The 21173-nt window shown below is 40.8% G+C and overlaps 1 protein-coding gene across 4 annotated transcripts in view; it reads right to left on the bottom strand.

Annotated features, from left to right (window-relative positions):
• Window positions 1-21173, bottom strand: part of LOC142385550 (anoctamin-4-like) — a 79871-nt gene that overhangs the window by 37972 nt on the left and 20726 nt on the right. Inside the window, exon 1 of one of the 4 annotated variants that reach the window (XM_075472179.1) lies at window positions 11241-11635. The exons of the other annotated variants lie outside the window; for them this stretch is intronic. The gene's annotated coding sequence lies outside the window, so the exon portion shown is untranslated. Of the gene's footprint in view, window positions 1-11240; window positions 11636-21173 lie in introns of those variants that run through there. 4 annotated transcript variants of the gene reach the window in all.

The following is a 21173-nucleotide window of genomic DNA, read 5'->3' as shown; positions in this document are numbered from 1 at the left end:
CCAATGGTAACCTTTGAGGCTGTGGTCCCAGCTCTCTTCAGGTCATTGACCAGGTCCTCCCGTGTGTTTTGGGCTGATCCCTCACCTTTCTCATGATCATTCATACTCCACGAGGTGAGATCTTGCATGGAGCTCCAGTCCAAGGGAGATTAACATTCAATTTGAGTTTCTTCCATTTTCTAATAATTGCACCAACAGTTGTTGCCTTCTCACCAAGCTGCTTGGCTACTGTTCTGTAGCCCATCCCAGCCTGGTGTAGGTCTACAATTTTGTCCCTGGTGTCCTTAGACAGCTCTTTGGTCTTGCCCATGTTGGAGATGTTGGAGTCTGATTGATTGTGTGTGTGGACAGGTGTCTTTTTTATACAGGTAATAAGTTCAAACAGGTGCAATTAATACAGGTAATGAGTAGAGGATAGGAGGGCTTCTTAAAGACCAAGTAACAGGTCTGTGAGAGCCAGAATTCTTGCTGGTTTGTAGGTGATCAAATACTTATTTTCTGCAATAAAATACAAATTAATTATTTGATAATAATACAATGTAATTTTCTGGATTTTTTTTTTAGATTCTGTCTCTCACAGTTGAAGTGTACCTACGATGAAAATTACAGACCTCTCCATTCTTCGTAAGTGGGAAAACTTGCAAAATCGGCAGTGTATCAAATACTTATTTTCCCCACTGTATGTTACTGGGTCTAACTGAGTTGGATTTCCATTTCAAAATGTTATGGATAAGCACATATGACCCAGACTTCTTCAGTTTCCTCCAGATTGATAGAAAGTAGTAGCCTAGAAATCTAGACGCCCCTAGCGGCCGCAAATGGAATTTGCTCCGGGGCTAGTCTAGTCACTTGTGGTCGTTTTGCAAGGTTCCAAATCAAAACTTAATCGAGCCAATCAAATCGTGAGGAGCGGGGTCGGAGGCCGGGCTACCTAGTGACGACAGAGGTGCGATGTTTCAGTGTGTAGTTCCAGAGAGATGTTAAAAAAAAACTCTCTTTAGATTTACAGGGAAACGAAGTAAACTTACATCTGAGAGCAATCCCCAGTCAATTGCGAGCATGATGTACCAAAGACAGCGGGCCGATCTTCGTCTCAGAGCTGACAAAACTCTCCGGTAAGGCATTTGAACGGTCAAATTCCGTTAACGGGACGAGAGTAGTCAAAACGGCAAACTGGAAGTGCGTTGCTCACTGCGGCTAGCTTTAGCAGCGCCGAATTCGTGGGAACAAAATTGTAAATAGCCGGTATTTTGTCAGATTTTCAACATCTTGGGGACCTAAACGACTACTTTCTCGCCTGAAAATGTTTCAAATGTTGCTAAAGTTTACAGAGTTTAGAGCTTAAGAGAAATCAGCTTTTCAGGCCATAGACTACTGACCACAATGTACATTCCGTCGCGTTGACTACGTAAAACTTCTTCATCGCTCTGATTGGTTGTTGCGCCATCCTATTGCGTGGCGTTGAACTTGACAGACAGCCGTTTATCCCGCCCACACTGCTATCCAGCGTCACTAGACCCCTGTACAGCTTTTTGCTGTACGGGTCTGGCTTGCTAGGCTAAGAAAGTAGTGCATGTGTAAAAGGGGCTGTTAACTTACTGTAGTTGTCTTTCTTGTTAGCTTATCATAGGTATGATGACTATGTTAGTCATGTTTTTAAAACAACAACTGGCAACTATAAAAACTGTTTGTGTATGAGAGCTTCCTGAATATATTTGAGGCGCTCTTTGCATGGGGTAGGATAAACTTGAATGCCAAATAAACTCAACGGCACTCCCTTTTTAAAAAAAAATATTAAAAATGCTTTTTTTTTTCATGGCAGAGTCTTAATTCATTCATTCATGACTGGACTCGAAGGTCCCTTTCTCATTGAATTCCACCCATAGGAATTATTTACCTGTAAGGGGAATTTCCATCAGTAGTTCTGATGCAACAATCTTTCCTATGTAAGAAAATGATATCAGGTTTTGAGGAAAACATTCAGACAGTATACATGAAAGAAAAATCTAAACAAACCAACTTTACTGCGAAACAGAATTGCTCCTAAACAGACAAAAGACAAAGCTGCATTTGTGACAACATACAGTACAGAGGAAAAAAAAATTGGACAGATAATTAACAAGAACTGCGGTATTCTTCAGGGTGACACAACATTGAGTCAGATTTTTTCTTACTCTACAGGATAAATTAGTCCACAGCCAAACAACCAACACACATTGCTCAGTCCGAAACCTAAAAGATCCAACAAATGTAATAATTCCAATCACTGCACAAATGTAGTACAAATCAAAACATTTACGAATGTCATCTCTCAGAAAGAGTTTACAATCAATGATTTCATAAACTGCAAAACCTATTTTGTCATCCATAGGCTGGAATGTCCAAGATGCAAAAGTTTTATATTTCTTCGACAAAAAGACGTCTACAGGATAGATTGCCAGAACATAAATGTGCAATTTGTGCAAGTAATGTTAACTATCCTTTGGCCAAACACTTCTTGGATCACCATAACAGTGATCCATCTACTTTGCAAGCCAGTTGAATTGACCACATTCCCCTCTCCATTAGAAAAGGTGTTCAGCAAAGGCGACTCAACCAAAGAGGGGCTTTTTGGACATTCAAATTACAGGGTAGGCAGAGTAGATAGATTTTATTGTCTTTTTGTAAACAGTTTTCACATTGGTTTGGTATCGTGTTGGTTTCTTTGTTTAAAAATGTAGAAATTTCTTGGAATGGGGGGGATATCCCATTATGACGTTCTTTCTTTTTTGACTAATATTGTGCCAAATGATGACATCTCTTGTTGCATTAATGTAATAGTTTTTTACGTTTTCTATGGGAGAAGTACTACTGATGGAATATTCCGTTACAGGTGGAGACTTTCTCTTGGTGGAATTCCACTACAAAAGGACCTTGGACTCAAATTAATCTATCCGACTCCCTGAGAAAGGATAATAAACCAAAACACGTCTGTGTTTTAGAGGTCACTATCTTTATGCAATTAAATTAAAGGCTTTTAAAAGTTTTAAAACATTTTAAAAAGAAAGTGCCTTGGAGTTTCTTTGACATTTAAGCATTAGTAACTGTTAGAAATGTATGTTTTTCTCTTTTCTTTGAATTGCCATAGGACCAAAAAAAAAAGAAAAAAAAAAGAAAATTCCTTATAGAACTTATACTTTCTTCTCTCGCAGGAGGCACTCCGCACTAGTGGAAGGTATCCAATCTTAGGGTTGTGTCAGTGTGCATGGGTACATCAGCCTGTGAAGAGGGAACACTCTTTACGTTACAGTAGTATTGGCATTTTTTGAATTTGTGGGAGAAAAGGCCAGAACAAGATCATACAAACTGGGTTTGGATAATAACAGGAAGTCTGTCGTCTTCAAAAGAGAACCATATATCAACTTGAAGAAGCAAATATATATAGCTGAACAACACTGGTGGTAAAAGTGATTGATGCTTCTGCTATAGCTCCAGAACTGTCTTTTGATATGGTTTAAGTAAGAGCTTCTTACTGGTTACAATATGGAGATTCAATGGTAGATTTACAGAAGGTTGGAGGCATACAAGGAATTCTGAAGATGTTTTTGGGGTAACGCCAAGTACAAGTTAGTGCTAACATTAAATGTTGCTTGCTACTGGGTCTAAAACGTATAACATATATGTAATATTATGATATGTGACTAAATTAGCTCTTTCAAAACATCCTTCAAAACACAACAATACATGGCAAATTGAAGTACTCTTCTACTATTTCCAGCTATACAACACCTCATACAACAAAAAAAGGTAACATGGGGGTAAACTGTAAAAAGTAGTCCATATAAGTGACTGATGGACTATTTGGTAGATAAACTCAGGGCTTCATTTGCTGGTGAACTCAAATCACATGAATATGGAAACTTTCAACAACTTAATTTTGATAATAGGGAAGCTAATTTACAAGTTAATATAGTGCTAGCACTAACATTGCTAATATTAACTTAGAAATGATTCAGGAACAATATTAACTTGGAAATTATTCAGGAACAGTCACCCCAGCCCCCCAAAAATCTAGATGGCTATGGTCAAATACATGGTCGGAGATCGTGGTTCAGATATGTTGGTGAACTTTGAGTGCTAGCACATACTCCACAGAAGATCACAATCAATTAATTTACTCATTGACAATGTTTCATTCCTCAGTTTTCAGTAACGGTATTCTAGAATCGCAGGTTATTTTCTGTCCCTCCCATAAAATTGAACATAATCCACACACAAAATACTGATACATACAATTGCTGTGTAAATCATTCTTGTCCTGAGACCAAGTGTAAACCTAATTGTTGAAAAAAGTAGTTGCAATATATCTTTGGCTAAAACTTTTCACAGATGATTCCATAATAATGTCTCACTGCATGTAAGCAAACACTGACGCGGTGCTTTGGTACCCAGTTTGGTATGTGATTATTACCAAAAGAGGAGTGGGGCAATATAACGAGGACTTCTTTTTTTGGCCGACAAGATGGAACCTATATTTGACAAGGAATACAGTGTTTATGTTTGCTAGCATGTTTGTGCTGAAAAACCATGTAAACTACACGTATAAAGGTAGCTTTTTTTATTGTGACCTTCCTGCATAGTATCAGCAGTAATATTAGGGTATATTTATCGTATTAATAGTCGTTAGTCTGCTATTTTCTAGTCATTATGGATGATTTTTTTAGTTAAAATGAGAAGAGCCATTCATGAATCTACAGGCAAGAGACAAATTTTATATTTCCCCCTTCAAATTGTTCAGAAGTGCAGAAGTATGTATGTATCAGTGTGTCAGATACATATTTAATCAATGATTAATAGTTTATGCTGCGTCTCTCATTTTGATGTTGTGCCAGTGTTTCTGTCTTCTCAAGGAACAAAAGGTGATTATGTCTCTTACATACATGTTCAGACCTGCAAATACCTGGGGGTGGTGCTGGATAATAAACTGGAGTGGTCTGCCAACATAGACGCAGTGTACAGGAGGGGCCAGAGCCGTCTCTTTTTCCTGAGACGCCTCAGGTCCTTCAATGTCTGCAGTGATATGATGAGTATGTTTGATCACACTATCATTGAGAGTGCACTGTTCTATGCTGCTTTCTGCTGGGGGAGTTGCACTACAGACAAAAACTGTAGGCACCTGGACAAACTGGTGAAAAAGGCTGGTTCTGTTGTAGGCAGAAGGCTGGACCCTCTCGGTGCTGTGGTGGAGCAACGGATGAGGAGGAAGTTAGATTCTGTGATGGAGAATAATAAACATCCTCTCCACAGCATCCTGGCAGGACAGAGGAGCAGCTGCAGTGAGAGGCTCATCTCTCTGCGCTGCAGGACTGAGAGGTTCAGAAGGTCCTTTGTTCCCACAGCCATAAGGCTTTATAACAGTGACTGCTGAGTTCTTCTCAAATTGATTGATTGATTTTTATTTATTTATTTGTTTATTTTGCCATTTAGTCATTTATTATTATTTAGTTAGTAGTAGTATTATCATTGTTGTTTTATTGTTGTTAATTCAATCATTGTAAATATTAAAAAAAAAATTTTGAGCTACTTGACGAATTTGAATTTCCCCCATTGGGGGATAAATAAAGTATTTTTCTATTCTATTCTATTCTATTCTATTCTATTCTATTCTATTCTATTCTATACATTGTTGTGTTAGATAAGTGACATTGTTGATACACAGTTGTGTTAGGTAAATCTGCTGGGGATTTGAAATTATGTTGCTTCAGTGAGTGAATCACAGAGTGGATTTCCATATCAGTATCTGCATACAAAACAGCCACTTATTACTTCTGAGGTCCTCTAATTGCATAGCTGGCAATATCTTTGAATGTAGTTTTCTTTCACACCTAATGCACAATTAACCAACCTTATTCTACTTAATTTTGAGGGGTTTTGCATCCCTCACATGACATCAAAATCAGTTTAGAAATCACTGGGGGCCTTATATTCAACCAGATTTTATGCAGAAGTCGCACCACAATACATGGCTCACTATAGAGTTAAGACCGCAACCATAGATTGTATTTAAAATTTAGATGTAGCTACCATGGCATCACTGTTTTGAAGCCTGAAGTTAAAGGATAAGATCGGTTTTTTGACATTGGGCCCTTGATTTCACATTATAACATGATGTTCTACTCACCCCTGCTTGTTGTTGAACATTTGGAGCTGTTCCGAAGATATTCGCGAGGCGTCTGGCTGCTCTCTTGAGATATTCGGCCATGAAACGGTTTCCTATGGGCAAGCTTATACAGGCACAAACTATGCTGTTTATAATTTATTAATTACTCTACACTAGCACTGATAACGTGGAGGTGCGTCGCTTACTTAAAAAAATCCGGGTTATTGTAATTTTGATTTTTTTGTCGTAAAGTGGGTGTTACTGACGTCATCGTCGTGCTACTACCACAGACAGCCCACAGACCTGCTGCCTATTTATTCATTCGGCTAAAATTCAAAATTAGTAACCCGGATTTTTTTAAGTAAGCGACGCACCTCCACGTTATCAGTGCTAGTGTAGAGTAATTAATAAATTATAAACAGCATAGTTTGTGCCTGTATAAGCTTGCCCATAGGAAACCGTTTCATGGCCGAATATCTCAAGAGAGCAGCCAGACGCCTCGCGAATATCTTCGGAACAGCTCCAAATGTTCAACAACACGCAGGGGTGAGTAGAACATCATGTTATAATGTGAAATCAAGGGCCCAATGTCAAAAAACCGGTCTTATCCTTTAATAAAGGAGATCTGACTGGGATCGGCAGAAACTATGCTTTCCCATTGGATAGTATCTTCTCAATCCAAGGTAACCCCTATTCCAAAAGATATGCTCAAGGAACAGAGCAAATGAAAATATTTAATGGAGTCTTTGAGCCATTTTCTAATAGACTTACAGATCAGAAGTCTGTTAGCAACCACATGGGGCATTCCCCGCTGGCCATTGTCCATCTTTTAAATGTAATCTATGACCACAATGATACTGATAATCAAAATCATATGTGCACACTGAGCATCCAAGGCAAACAAAACTGCTGACGATATGTGAGATTCAAGATGAAGTGCTCCTCGTCTTGCTACCATGTCTGCACCATTTATTCACGGCTGCTCAGGCCCCATTCACACGTAGCCGGGTATCTGCTAAAACAAATATATTTTTCTACGTTTGGACCTGTCATCCACATGAAAACGCATAAAAACGCATCGTAAACGAATGTTTTTAAAAACTCCGGGCAAAGTGAAGATTTTTGAAAACTCTGTTTATGCAGCTGCGTGTAGACAGAGATAACCGGAGTTTTGCGTTTTCGAACGTCACAATATGCGCCAAAACAACAACATATCTGCTTTAAAGTCTAAAGTGCAACCTTTGCTAACTGAAGAAGCATGGATGCCTTGAGAACTGTGGTGGTTATTATTGTGCAGGCGCTGTTTACTGCCTTGATTTTACACGCCCAAGTCGTACTCCCAGAGGAATGGCGTGACAATTTCGCATGTCCCGGTCCTCACTCCTGTCGCTGTCGGAATTATTACGTCCTCATATCGAGGGGCAGTCCACTGTCATGCAATCACCTGTCAGTGTGCTCAAAAAAGTTGCGTGCACACTTTATTATTTAGCTGACGAGGGCAGATTGCGCAAAACAGCAAATGCATTTGGGTTGTCAAGACAGGTGAAAACGCAGATGTTCGGTTATGTGTTGAAGGTGTTTTTTTCGAAAACGAGGTAATGTGGATACAAATTATTTTATAAACGGAGGGGGGGAAATATTCGGTTTTAAAAATACCCGGCTACGTGTGTACATAGCCTCAGACTCCGCTACCAAATGTTTGCACAAGATAGCAGCCTGTGTTACATTAGATGCCACGTTCTTTTGCACTCCCTTTTTATTATCAATAACTGCAAGTTTTCATCAGAAGTTACATAGCTTACTTAAATAGAGAAAGAAATTCACCAATAATTATCTGCCAGTACTGTCTATTTTTTATTTCCTGACCAGGAAATCCAACTTCTAGTTGTTTTTTTTAACAGTTGTTGTTTAGAAATTCTGAATTATTATTTGTTGATGAATGCAGCATCAGTAGCCCAACCGCCCGCACTGCAGAGCCCACCATTACAAAACACACTTGTAAACATCATGAAAACGTTGCCAATGTGAGCAACAGTTATAAACCTCAGCCACAAAAACAAACAAAATACTGAGAAATGGGCCGATAGTGATGCCCTAAGTTTATGAAGCCTAAATGTGATATATGAATTACCACATGATTTTGACTTGTCTATTAAACGCCTGCTGGCTGTCATGTTAGTTCAGCGTTCCTGTCTCCAAAGCAGAGCAAATGTTATTTTTCCAACATAGACCAATCCAACTCATGACCCAAAACAACATATATATATATGCCTAAAATGGGATTAGTACCAACTGTCCATGGACGAACTGCAGATCAGGGGAATGTAACTATTTGAGGATAAAATTGACAGTTGATTTGTTGTGTTGTAGTGTGACCTCGGTGTGTGCTCTATCACATGTATTTACAAGTTAGCACAAACCTGTATGACTTATCTCAAAATCGAAAGCCTCTTTCACGTATCCCTTTTCAAACTGGGACTGATGTGCCTTCATTGTGCATCATGTCATGTGTAAAAGTATGACGGCAGGAACAGGGGTCAAAATCTGCCTCTGTTCCACCTCTGTACTGGCAAGGAATCTAGTAACAGATGCAAAACAATCCTGCCTTGTGCGCACTTTCAAATCAAAGCAAATCAAATCAAATTTATTTGTATAGCACATTTAATGTACAAACAATTCAAAGTGCTTCACAAAATAAAAGCATTGCAGCAGAGAGTGTAAGAAGCAACAAAAATACATAAAAGAATATAAAGAGAAATAAATAAAATAATTTTAATGAATTTAAAAACAAGCAACCATCTAGATAAGTTCAAAGATACCGTGCAGATTTCATGCATAGACACATGAGAAAAGAAATGTTTTTAACCTGGATTTAAAAATGTCTACATTTGGTGAAAGTATAATCTCCACTGGCAGTTTGTTCCACTTGTTGGCAGCATAACAGCTAAATGCTGCTTCTCCATGTTTAGTCTGGACTCTGGACTGGACCAGCTGACCTGAGTCCTTGGATCTAAGAGCTCTGCTGGGTTTATATTCTCTGAACATATCAGATGTATTTTAGGCCTAAACTGTTCTGGGATTTGTAAACCATCAGCAGGCTTTTAAAATCTATTCTGTGACTGACTGGAAGCCAGTGTAAAGATTTTAAGACGGGTGTGATGTGTTCAGATCCCTTTGTCCTGGTTAAAACTCTAGCAGCAGCGTTCTGGATGAGCTGCAGATGTTTAAGGCTCTTTTTGGGAAGTCCAGTTAAAAGACTATTACAGCAATCGAGTCTGTGGCTGCTGAAAGTCAGATCTGAGTCTATCAACACTCCAAGGTTACGAACTTGGTCAGTGATTGTAAGGTCCCGCGTCTCAAAATATTTACCAATGCTGACCCTCTTCTCTTTGCTCCCAAACAGAATGATCTCAGTTTTGTCTTCATTTAATTGTAGAAATTCTCTCTCATCCAGGTGTTTATTTCCTCCAGACACTGACACAGTACGTCTGCTGGGTTGCAGTCGTCCGGTGACAGAGACACATAAAGTTGTCTATCGTCTGCACAACTGTGATAATTGATGTTAAAGTTCTGCAATATCTGACCCAAAGGGAGCATATACAAGTTAAACAGAAGAGGTACAAGAATTGATCCCTGGGGGACTCCACAAGTCATGGCCACTCGCTCAGATTCATAGCTGCCAATTGTAAAAAAATAACTCCGGCCTTCTAAGTAGGACCTGAACCAGTTAAGGACCGCTCCAGAAAGTCCAACCCAGTTTTCCAGCCTGTGCAACAGGATTCTGTGATCTACAGTATCAAACGCAGCGCTGAGGTCCAACAGAACCAGGACTGAAACATTATCAGAATCAGTATTCAACCTGTGATGACGTCGGAAGCCTGATTGAAAGTTATCAAGACTTCCACTTTCATTCAGAAAGTCGTTGAGCTGGTTAAATACCACTTTCTCAATAATCTTGGATATAAAAGAGAGGTTAGAGACACGTTTGTAGTTGTTCATCATAGATGCGTCTAGAGTTCTCTTCTTTAGGAGTGGCTTAATGGCAGCTGTCTTTAGTGACTTGGGAAAAATGCCTGATGCCAGTGAGCTGTTAACTATTTGTAGTCTCATTAACCCGGCATCACGGAATATGCAACTCTAACCAACGAAGCAGTAATCACTCGTCTGATTACGCGATGCCGGCTTGATGGGTGAAATGACTGTTTGGCATGTGTGAATTACAGTGGTGGCTTAACAAAGACGGCCTCATTGCACAGGTAAGGTGCAATACATGTGTGAAAGTAGCTCAAGAGGGGTTGGACTGGAGTTGAGTGGCTCACTCCACCCCCTAAAATCAGTTCCTATGAACAGAGCTGTAATAGACATGTTTGACAAGGGAGTGGCTGTACTGTGGGATTTCACCAAGGCATGAAACAGACATTTGATCAAGAAAATTGTGTCAGCCTGTAAAAAAAGGTCACAATAGTGATAAATTAAATCACATTGGTTGTCTTTGTGCTTTTAGCTGGTGTTCGAGAAAATTAGTCACACCTAAAAGTTATGATGTGCATTCCTGTGTTACACAACGCAACCTAAACATGACAGCTCACACTGAGAAGAAAAAAAGATTGCAATTTGAAAGGGAAGATAAATGGGAGATGGTGGGGGTGTGTGATGTGTTGCTAAGGAAATGTGGCTGTCAGTCACTTTTAAGGAGTAACTGTTTGCTTCATCTGGATGCACCCATAATGCCCCTGGTGTACACTCTCCCTAATAACTAGGGGGATATGCAGCAAACACACACTGACACACACTCTGTGTGCACATGACACAACCCATATCTGTCTCTTAATTGATGCATCACAGATGATGAAGAAGTAGAGAGTATGCAAAAGAATTACAACCGAAAAGGGGGACAGCTGGGAGCGAGTGAGTGTGTGAAGGTCATATGCTTGCAGTCACAGGGGACTGCGCGTGTGAGATGAAGCAGCGTAAGAGGAGTGTGAGTAGGACACAGCAACACATGAGAGAGGAGCAATGCAGCAACAAAATTCGACAAGAAAAAAACATCCACTCTGAGGAACAAGCTGCCTTCGCTTCAAGACAACTTGACAACACTCACCGTGTGAAGGTGGGCAGAGGTACAGAGGCAGTCTCACTCCTCAGAGGGGAGCAGAGAGGGGGGGGGGGCTTCCCAGCCAAGCCACAGCGAATACCAAAACAGCCTGACGCCTCCTCCACATACACACATGCAAACATGCACACAGACACACAACAGTCACCCCTTCTTCTCCTTCTGCCCCAGCGTGCAAATGACCTCACTGAGGGAAAGATGCAGGCACGACGTCCCACAAGGGAAACCAGCATCCCCACTTTTTCTCCTCACTTCCTCATCAGTGCATCGGTTGATCCGGCATCCCAATCACACACAAACACATACATACTTTCTAACGGATCTGTGATAGAAAAGCTTGTAAAGATCCTCTCAGAGGAAAGCATGAGCAGGATGTTTACAGTGTCAGAGCAGCAGCAGAGAGAGAGAGAGAGGGAGGGAGGGAGAGGGGGTGTGTGCCACTCATCGGTATTCTTAATCAGGCTTCCCTTGCAGCCAATCAGAGGTCAAGCTGATCTGCCTGTGGCCAATCAGAAAACAGGGCGGGTTGTGTCAGTGTTGCTGCAGCCCAAAACAATGACAGTTGGCAATGATTACAGTGTCAGCGTGAACCTCTGATGGAGACTCAAGGGCACACACACACACACACACGTGTACAAAAACATACTGACTACAACTCAGCATTAAAGGGCAGTCATATTTTCACATCTACTGTACCCTGACACAATAAATACATGCCCTTGTGTAATGAATTCCAGGATTGCAAATAGTGGAAGTGTTGGTGAGATAACTGCACAGACAAAAGTTTGGGCACCTTCAATTAATGTGAGTAGTGAGTAGAAAATGATCAAAATTTCATGAAAGGTTTGTGTAGTTTCTGTGGTTTGTACAACTTTGTGTGGAAAAAAACGGACTGCAATGCAAAAGTTTGGGCACTCCAATAAATATGAGCTCTCAGATAACGTTCAACAAGACCTATTTTTGATGGAAAAGGCTTTGGCTTGTTGTTCAGCCTCGTATCCACATGCTTGTGTGTTCATATGAGAGCCAACATAATTGCCGAAAGATGCTTAAACACTTTTCTGAACACACACCAGCAAACTCTTTACAACATTTAAATTCATGGCAACTCCTCCTCGTCTTAGCCCTGTTAATGGGCCTTGAGAGGCGTTGACGAGCAGTGAGGACCGTTTCGGGACTGTGAGCAGCTGAAAGCTAACTTACCTCTCTTATTTTATTATAAGTGTTTTGTCAGGGTATTTTTATGTGCATATACTGTAAAAATGGACAGGAAAATAGCTAACATTAACATCTTCTATTGCTGACCTGAAGTGCATCCAACGCAAAAAAAAACGTTGAACACTAGGGGGCATAGTCTGTAAATCACACAGAATTGTATACCAATTTGCAACTTCCTGAGATTTTTATATTGACCTATAGTATGTGAAAACAAAGATTTCTGAAAAATTTTTCTATGCTGGTCTGGATGCTGTACTGCTTGAAGAACTTCTTCTGAAATCTGTTATGATGAATAACCATGGCAACAGGAAAGTTGTTAATCTTTTGGAGCAGCCAACTGAGTTTTCCAAAGCCCAAATTCCCAAGTAATACCTGGAATAAAGCCTGATTTATGGTCGTCCGGGAAAGGCGACGGAGACTCGCGGAGACCGCAAGAGTTGTGATTAGTCGGCTAACAACATCATTTCCAGAATCACTTTTCCGGTTTAGCTCCTTCCAGTCACAACAACAACACCGCTATTTTTGCAAAGAGTTTACTGTGTGCCGGTCAACATTTGGTCAAAATTATATACATTTCAATATCAATTAGCTCCAACTCCAACAAAAGTCTTTCTCTCGGTTGCCATTGTTCACTGTGAGGGGTGAAACGGAGCCAGAAGGTAAACCATCAACCAACGACTTTCACGATAGACGTCGCGATATTAGGTCGTCTAGTGTAGCGACACCTACTGATCGGGAGGTGAATTGCCTTGCGTATCCGACATCCCGTCGGAGAACTTCGAAAGGTTTAATAACCTCTGCGTGACCACAGAGTCAGATTGACGGATAGCGACGGAGTAGCATACCAAGGCCTTAAGACTCGCAAATCACGATTTGTTGGAGAGGAGATGTCTAGGATGCAAAGCAGAAACACAATGGACAAAAGGGAGGAGAAAGTCAAAACCATTTCTTCCCTTGATCACCCCCCCCCCCCCCCCCCCGACCCATGACCCTGAGTAAGATTAACTGGGTATAGAAAGTGAATGGAGGGATGGATCACCATGGAAAGTGTCAGATCACTGGCAGATAAAATGGAAGACCTTTGAGCCCTGATTAGGGCATATATCAGGAAGGCAATATCATTTTTTTCATCAGGAACAACTCTAACACCTCTCTCTACGGACAGACAAAGACTGCAGACAGAGAGGTAACAGGGAAAGAAGGGGATTACCATGCTTATTATCAACAGCTGGGGTAATGCCGCTGAGAAGGAACATCTCTGCACCCCAGATGCTGAACTGTTGGCTGAGTTCCTGGCCATGTTGTCAACTGAGAGAGATCACTTGTGTTACCTGCCAACGCTGCATGGGATTTCATCAGCTAAGTTGTTGTCAAGCTACAAAAATAACACCCCAATCCATTCATGGCAACCTCTACTACTATTTCTACTACACCTTCCTCTCTACTACATTTAAACTTTCTACATGTTTGTCTGATTTATATATATTTTGTATTTTTATCTATCAATAACAATAGCAAAGCTTTAATAATAATTAATACTACAGTAATTTAAATGCCCTTCAGGGATAAATGAAGAATTATTAAAGCGAATTGAAATCAATTGAATTATAATTAGGAAACAATAATTAATGGGATCTGTGGGATTTGGCTTGAGATATGGAAAACCAAGACTGGATTTTCAGAGAAAATAGGATTACAAGAAAATCCAATCAAAACCTGTGGTGTAAAATAAGGTATCACAACATACACACTTCCTCAAATAGCTTCGATGGAATCCAAAGTTTTTATCCTTTTACAACATTTTCCTGTACTTTTACCAATTCCCTTATGTCATGTTTTAGAAAGACTCTGAAAACATGGTGAACATGTTGATTTCCAAAACCCAACAAAAGTTTATAGAAAGTGTAAATTTAACATACGGTGGCAATATGGAAACCTATTCATGCAACTTGAAGTAGAGCCATAAAGAACTAATTTTAAATCATCCTTGTTACTAGCAAGACATAATTTTTTCCCATTTCTTATCAAGTCTTTCCCAGATCCTTGCCGTTACTGCCATCATTACCATTCTCCTCATCCCCGTTTTTCTGGTTCCTTTGCTGCTTTGGATTTTTCCCTTGTCGTGTTGTTTAGTCGTTTGTATTTTAAGTTTAATTCTAGGTTTTCCAGCTCAGACACGCTTTTTGTTTATTTACTCAATAAATACTTTAGGCATTCATTGCCTCCAGACTGCTGCTGTTCCACATTTGGTTCCTCCACACCATATACTTCGGACTTTGTGGCATGCATCTATAAAAGATGACTTTATGTCTGACAAAGTTTGTCAGACATAAAGTATTTCTCTTCCAGCAATGTGATATAAAAGCTAATAGCTATCTACAGCAGATGAACACCATCTGAAAGTGATGAACCTGGGACCTGCATTTGGACTTTCAACTGATCCATCTACTTTTGGCCAAAGCCTCATCAGAAATGGTCTCCATGGAGGGGTGGCTGTCAAGAAGCCATTCTCAAGGAAAGGAAACAGGGAGAAAAGACTGAGGTATGCCAAATTACACAAGAACAGGGGCCTCATGTACAAAGACTTGCGTGGATTTCCTACTGAAACATGGCGTACGCTCAAACCCAAATACCCTCCAACGTACAAAAATATCCGGATGTATGAATCTGGGCGCACGCATCAATCCAAGCACATTTCGTTTGTACATCCCAATCAACGTGGAATTGAGCACACATGTCGGAGCACCCGACTCCTCCCTGTCCACGCCCCTACTTAAATACGCAAATAATATTTAAATGAGCCCTACACCTGCGATTCCCCTCTGTGTACGATCAGAAAATAAAGAAAAAAGACTAAATAATACGAGGAAAAAAGAAGAACTTCACGGAAAGCGAGATGTCGGTGCTACTTTCATAAGTGGAGGCCCGCAAAAATGTGTTCTTTGGCACGCTGTCCTCCGGCATAAGCAACAAACGCAAGAGGAGTGGGTGGGAGAGCCTGTGCGAGGCTATTAATGCTATGGGGTCTGAGAAGTTCTCATAAGCAGAGGTGAAGAAGAAGTGGTCCGACATTAAGGTGGATGTGAAGCGGAGACTGGCTGCCCACCGCCGCAGTGTGGCCAAAACAGGCGGGTGGGGGGGGTGACTGACTCTGTTTGAACAGAGAGTCGGGGCAACTATGGGTGACACTGCTCTCTCATGGGGTGGTGGGAGCTCATGTGGGTGGCTCTGATTACCCCCAAGCTAAATACCGATGTTTTTGTGTAACTCACAACAACGTGTTCATACAGTAACGTGACGAAGTGCGCCGGGGAAAAGGTGAGGCTGATTGAGAAATTTCACACTTTACGCACGGGGTTATTAATATATGCCCACAGAGACGATCAGGGGCTTGTTAGAAAGATCTTAAGCTGAAGTTTAATCAGCAAAAAACAGCAAGAAACCAACTTTAACCACCAACTATGATCGCTGTGAAGACAGGCTAGAAATTGGGGGCGCACATACTCAATGCATGTCACAGGGAATAATATTAGGATAATTACACAATAAAGTTACTCACCAAGAAGCCACCCATCGCGCACAGTGCCACCCTGTAGTCTGTTCCCAACGATGCTGTTACTCAGAATGTATGAATCGTGCGTTGAACCACGGCACCTCGCCACAATGTTGGGTAATTGCATTTACGCATCACATATGATCTTACATCGATCGAATGAAAATGTTTCCGGTTAGCATACTAATTCATCATGTGATGGCGCTTTTATAGCAATGTGTGTGCAGTCGATAGCCCCGATTACAAAACCGGATCATTTTGTCCCACAAGGCTGGGATGGCTCGGCTCAGGGTAGACTGGCACAGTCCCAATCGGTTGGCCAGCTCCCTCTGGAATGCCCTGGTTGCTAGGAACCCCAGTGTGCACATCACCTGTGAGCACAGGCAGCGTATGGCTCCTCGCTGTGTTGCGCTCCAACGCCGGCCGCAGCCCTGCGCAAAGTTCAAGGAGGATTTCCCTCAAAACAGCTAATGCGTCAGTCGCCATCATATGCCAGCAAATCCTCTCTGTCTAGTGCACACACGCTCTCTTCGAATTGCACCATTTGCAAAGTCTTCTAAAGCAGCCATTGCTTTTATATCCGCTCGTGTAATTGCAGACACATAGGTGTGTTAATTGTTTATCAGTATTAATTGTTCATCTATCTCAAATGTGCACATCACTGTCTGAGGACTAATTGTTTTCACATTTATTTATTATAACAGTTTCCCAACATCACCTTAGGTGTCGCCAAAGAATCAACAGCTGTAGAAAAGTGCGTACGCCAGCCCTAAAGTTGGCGTGAGGCACCGCACATTTCCACGGTCATTTCACTCTTGATACATCTGATCGTTGACGTGAAAAGGTGTGTACGCACCCTTTGTACATGAGGCCCCTGGAGAACTATTTCTGAAGACTACTCTAAGACATTACAAGATAGCTTGTCTAAAAGTCCTTTCAAAAAGTATGCGGTGAGTGTTCTGCTCTACTTCAAAACCCCGTTATTTGTATTGGCTGTGATGGGAAAGAATATATCTGAGCTGCAACAAGCTGCGCACAGGGCAAAGTTGCATCTGCCGTGCTTGCACACTGTTCGGAAGTTAAAGCTTGAAGGTTCAGCTTAAGTTCAGAACTGTGAAGCAACTTCCTGGAAAAGCTTAAACTCATCAGTGTTGAACATGCTTCAATTTATCATAAGAGCAATTTCCGGTTTTCCATTCATCCATTTTCTATACCCACTTAATCCAACTCAGGGTCGCTGGGGTGCTGGAGCCTATCCCAGCTGTCATTGGGCGAGAGGCAGGGTACACCCTGGACAGGTCGCCAGTCCATTGGAGGGCCACACAAAGATGAACAAGACAAACTATCATTCACACTCACTCCTAGGGACAATTTAGAGTCACCAATTAACCTGACATGCATGTTTTTGGGCGGTGGGAGGAAGCCGGAGTACCCGTACAGAACCCACGCTTACACAGAGAGAACATGCAAACTCCACACAGAAAGGCCCCAGCCTGGGATTCGAACCAGGAAACCTTTTGCTGTGAGGCCGATTTCCTGTTTTTCCTGCAAAATATGAGGAAATGAAGGATGGCTAATGATGGCTATAAATTATGTTCTAAGAGATTATATAATCAGTCCAGTATGTGAGCAGTTTATGCAGATGGTTGCAAACTAATATGTATAGTGTATTAATATACTAACATAATTTATCATAAAAGCCTGTTTAGATTTGGCAGACTCTAAGATGAAGGCGCACTGTTGTGCAGCCACACCTACACAAATATGACCTTTATAAAAAAAATAAATAAATAAATAAATCAGAAGAAAACATTTCAGCCATCTTCACCACAAATTTGAAACTGAAAACAAAAAAGAAAAAAATTGCTGCATTTTATATTCACATTCTTTTATTCAAAGCAACTTACAAGAGACAACAATGACCTGTTAGAAGAGCACTGCTGTAATCGAGGAGAGACATGACCTTGGTCTGTACCAAGAGCTGGGTGACATGAGAGACTGATTCAACATGCCAGAGAAGGACAGCTGTGTATCAATCATGACACCCAGCTTTCTTGCAAACTTTGCGTAGATATCTCACAGAGGTTTACCTGAAGATGGTCTTACTTCATCGATGTGGTTGTATCAGAAACAAGTCCTGTAAACTGATAGAGTCAAAGTAAACTTTTGGCTGCAGTGAGCAAAATTTATGTGTGAAGAAAGGTCATTAACCCTAGAACACTAACATACTTTTTTGTAACACCATCACAAACGTTGGGTGTATTTCACCTGATATAAAATACCTGCCAAAAAAATACTTCTCATCCAAATATATTAAAACAAATCTATACATTGCAAACTGAAGTACTATTCTTTCATTTCCAACTATACAACACCACATAAAACAAAAAAGGTACCATGGGGGGACCCTATAAAAAGGCTCTAAAATTAGTAAAAAATGATGGAATCATTAACGAGATTCATAAAAAAATTAATAAACAAATAATGCAAGCAAATGTCACACTATCCACTGGGTGAAAATTCATGTGGCATCACGCTCTGTAAGAAAAATAACACTTTTCTGCTGTGTCTGGATCAAAAACTGCTATTTCCTCTCACAATGCCCTGATCTGACATGATTTCTCTTGCCAGCAGAGTGACAAAGATCAACGTTTTCGATCACAGCGAAAGAGATACTCCTTTTCTTCCATACCATGGTGAACTTCAAATATTGACAGGGATCTCGTGTGACTGGACACTGAGGTTATGACCCAGGTATCTGTAAAAAGATAAAGGTGAAAAGATAATGGCTAGATAATGACGGTTAAGACTAGGGATGTCCCAATCCGATCACGTGATCGGAAATCGGGGCCGACAACGTGGTTTCTGACTCGATCGGTATCGGACGTTTCATCCCGATCAGCGATCGGATATATAGCCTATCTATATATGTATATTTTCTCGTTATTATTATTTTTTTTTATCAGAACTATAATATTTCAAAACAAATGGGGAAAAAAATAACAGCTTGGTATTTACTGTTATGTGGTGGTACTCATAACAGTCTATGGTCTCAACCATAGACATAATTTACGTAGACGCCTCATAGACTATTGGAGCTGACATATCAGCGCGGTCGCCATCTTGGATGGGTCTCCAATGCCTCCACATTGCAAGCGGCATGATGTCGCTTTGCTGTGTGCTGTAAAGTGAAGCAGAACACGGCAGCAGCTTGAAGCTGGGGGCGCCAATGTCCGCGGTGTGGAGGTATTTTGAAGTGGATGACATAAATGTTGCAATTGCAAACTTTGAGATATCCAAACTTGGGATTTCAATAGGTGGCAAGGACATCGCTAACATCGTTGATGAGAACAGGAATAGGCTCACACCTAACAAGGTAGATATGTTGGTTTTTATAAAGAAAAACGTGCATTTCTTCTGTGAAACCAGAGGAGAGTAAGAATTAGGAGTGCAGTTCCAAAAAGAACATTACTGGCCTTACTTTATAACACTGTGGCACTTTTATTTGCTTATTTGTTTACATGCCTGCCAGGTATTTCAAGTTGAGCTGTTGCTCGTTTTTATATTAGACATTGTTGCACTAAACTACAATGTGAAGAATTTGTTTATCACTTGATTACTTTTTGTGTTTAATCTACCTCACAGAAGTGCTCTGTTTATGAGTGTTAGGCTAAATGATAAAATAAAAAAAAATCTTTTTCTTTGCCGTTCTTAATTTTTTTAATGGATCGGGACTCGGTATCAGCAGATACTCAAAGTCAAATGACTCGGACTAAAAAAAAAAACTTGATCGGGACATCCCTAGTTAAGACATCTAAAATTCCACAAAAGAGTACATCAAGAAACCATGACTGAGACATCATTGACGGTCAGTGGACAGACCACAAGACAGAGCGATGCAGCTGAAGAAGTATCAAATAAACCATGTCACATAGGTGTTTCTAAATGTGCTTGACGGAAGAAAATAAATATGAAATTCAAGAGGGGAAATTAGACCAAAGTAGAAAATGAGTCAGAAAATACAAGAATCTGGTCGGAGTCTGACGTATGAATGAATACACGAGAACTTAATGGTTCCAGCTTATTTGTCTCTAGTAGAGGGACAGTTTATTTCCAGTTAATTTGTTACAATTGGCAGCTATGAATCTGAGCGAGTGGCCATGACTTGTGGAGTCCCCCAGGGATCAATTCTTGTACCTCTTCTGTTTAACTTGTATATGCTCCCTTTGGGTCAGATATTGCAGAACTTTAACATCAATTATCACAGTTATGCAGATAATACACAACTTTATGTGTCTCTTTCACCTCCAGCCCAGCAGACGTACTGTTTGGAGGAAATAAACACCTGGATGATAGAGAATTTTCTACAATTAAATGAAGACAAAACTGAGATCATTCTGTTTGGAAACAAAGAGAAGAGGGTCAGAATTGGTACATATCTTGAGACTCAGGCCCTTACATTCACTGACCAAGTTCGTAACCTTGGAGTGTTGATAGACTCAGATCTGACTTTCAAAGCCACATCAAAGCAGTCACCAAGGCAGCTTTTTACCACTTCAGAAACATCAACAGAATTAAAGGTTTCCTCTCCCAAAAAGACCAGGAGAAACTCATCCATGCATTCATCTCCAGTAGACTCGATTGCTGTAATGGTCTTTTAATTGGACTTGATTTGGAGTTGCTCGACATCGAAGAAGAACAGCTTCTTTTATTGGAGTTGGCGAAAATGCAAAGGAGGAAGCCACACAGACAACCGGAAAGGCACACCGAGGACCAATCACAGCCGCTTTTGTCTGCGCACTTCCGTTGGTGGTCTGCGTGCGTCTGTCGCGTAGTCAGGATTTTTTTGAGGTGCACGAGAACGCGCGCAGAGCCTCTGCGTGGGGGAGTGATCAAGATTTTGAAACTCGCAGAGGCTATGCGTCCGAGCGTCAGAGGCTTTGCGTCTGAAGCATTAATCAGCCTTAAGCGATATGAACACATCACAACAGTTTTAAAATCTTTACACTGGCTTCCAGTCAGTCACAGAATAGATTTCGTAAGCCTGCTGATGGTTTACAAATCCCAGAACGGTTTAGGCCAAAAATGCATCTGTGGTATGTTCAGAGAATATAAACCTAGCAGAGCTCTTAGATCCAAGGACTCAGGTC

This window comes from Odontesthes bonariensis, chromosome 8 (assembly GCF_027942865.1).
Source record: "Odontesthes bonariensis isolate fOdoBon6 chromosome 8, fOdoBon6.hap1, whole genome shotgun sequence".
Classification (NCBI taxonomy): domain Eukaryota; kingdom Metazoa; phylum Chordata; class Actinopteri; order Atheriniformes; family Atherinopsidae; genus Odontesthes; species Odontesthes bonariensis.
This window is presented reverse-complemented; position numbering and strand designations above follow the sequence as displayed.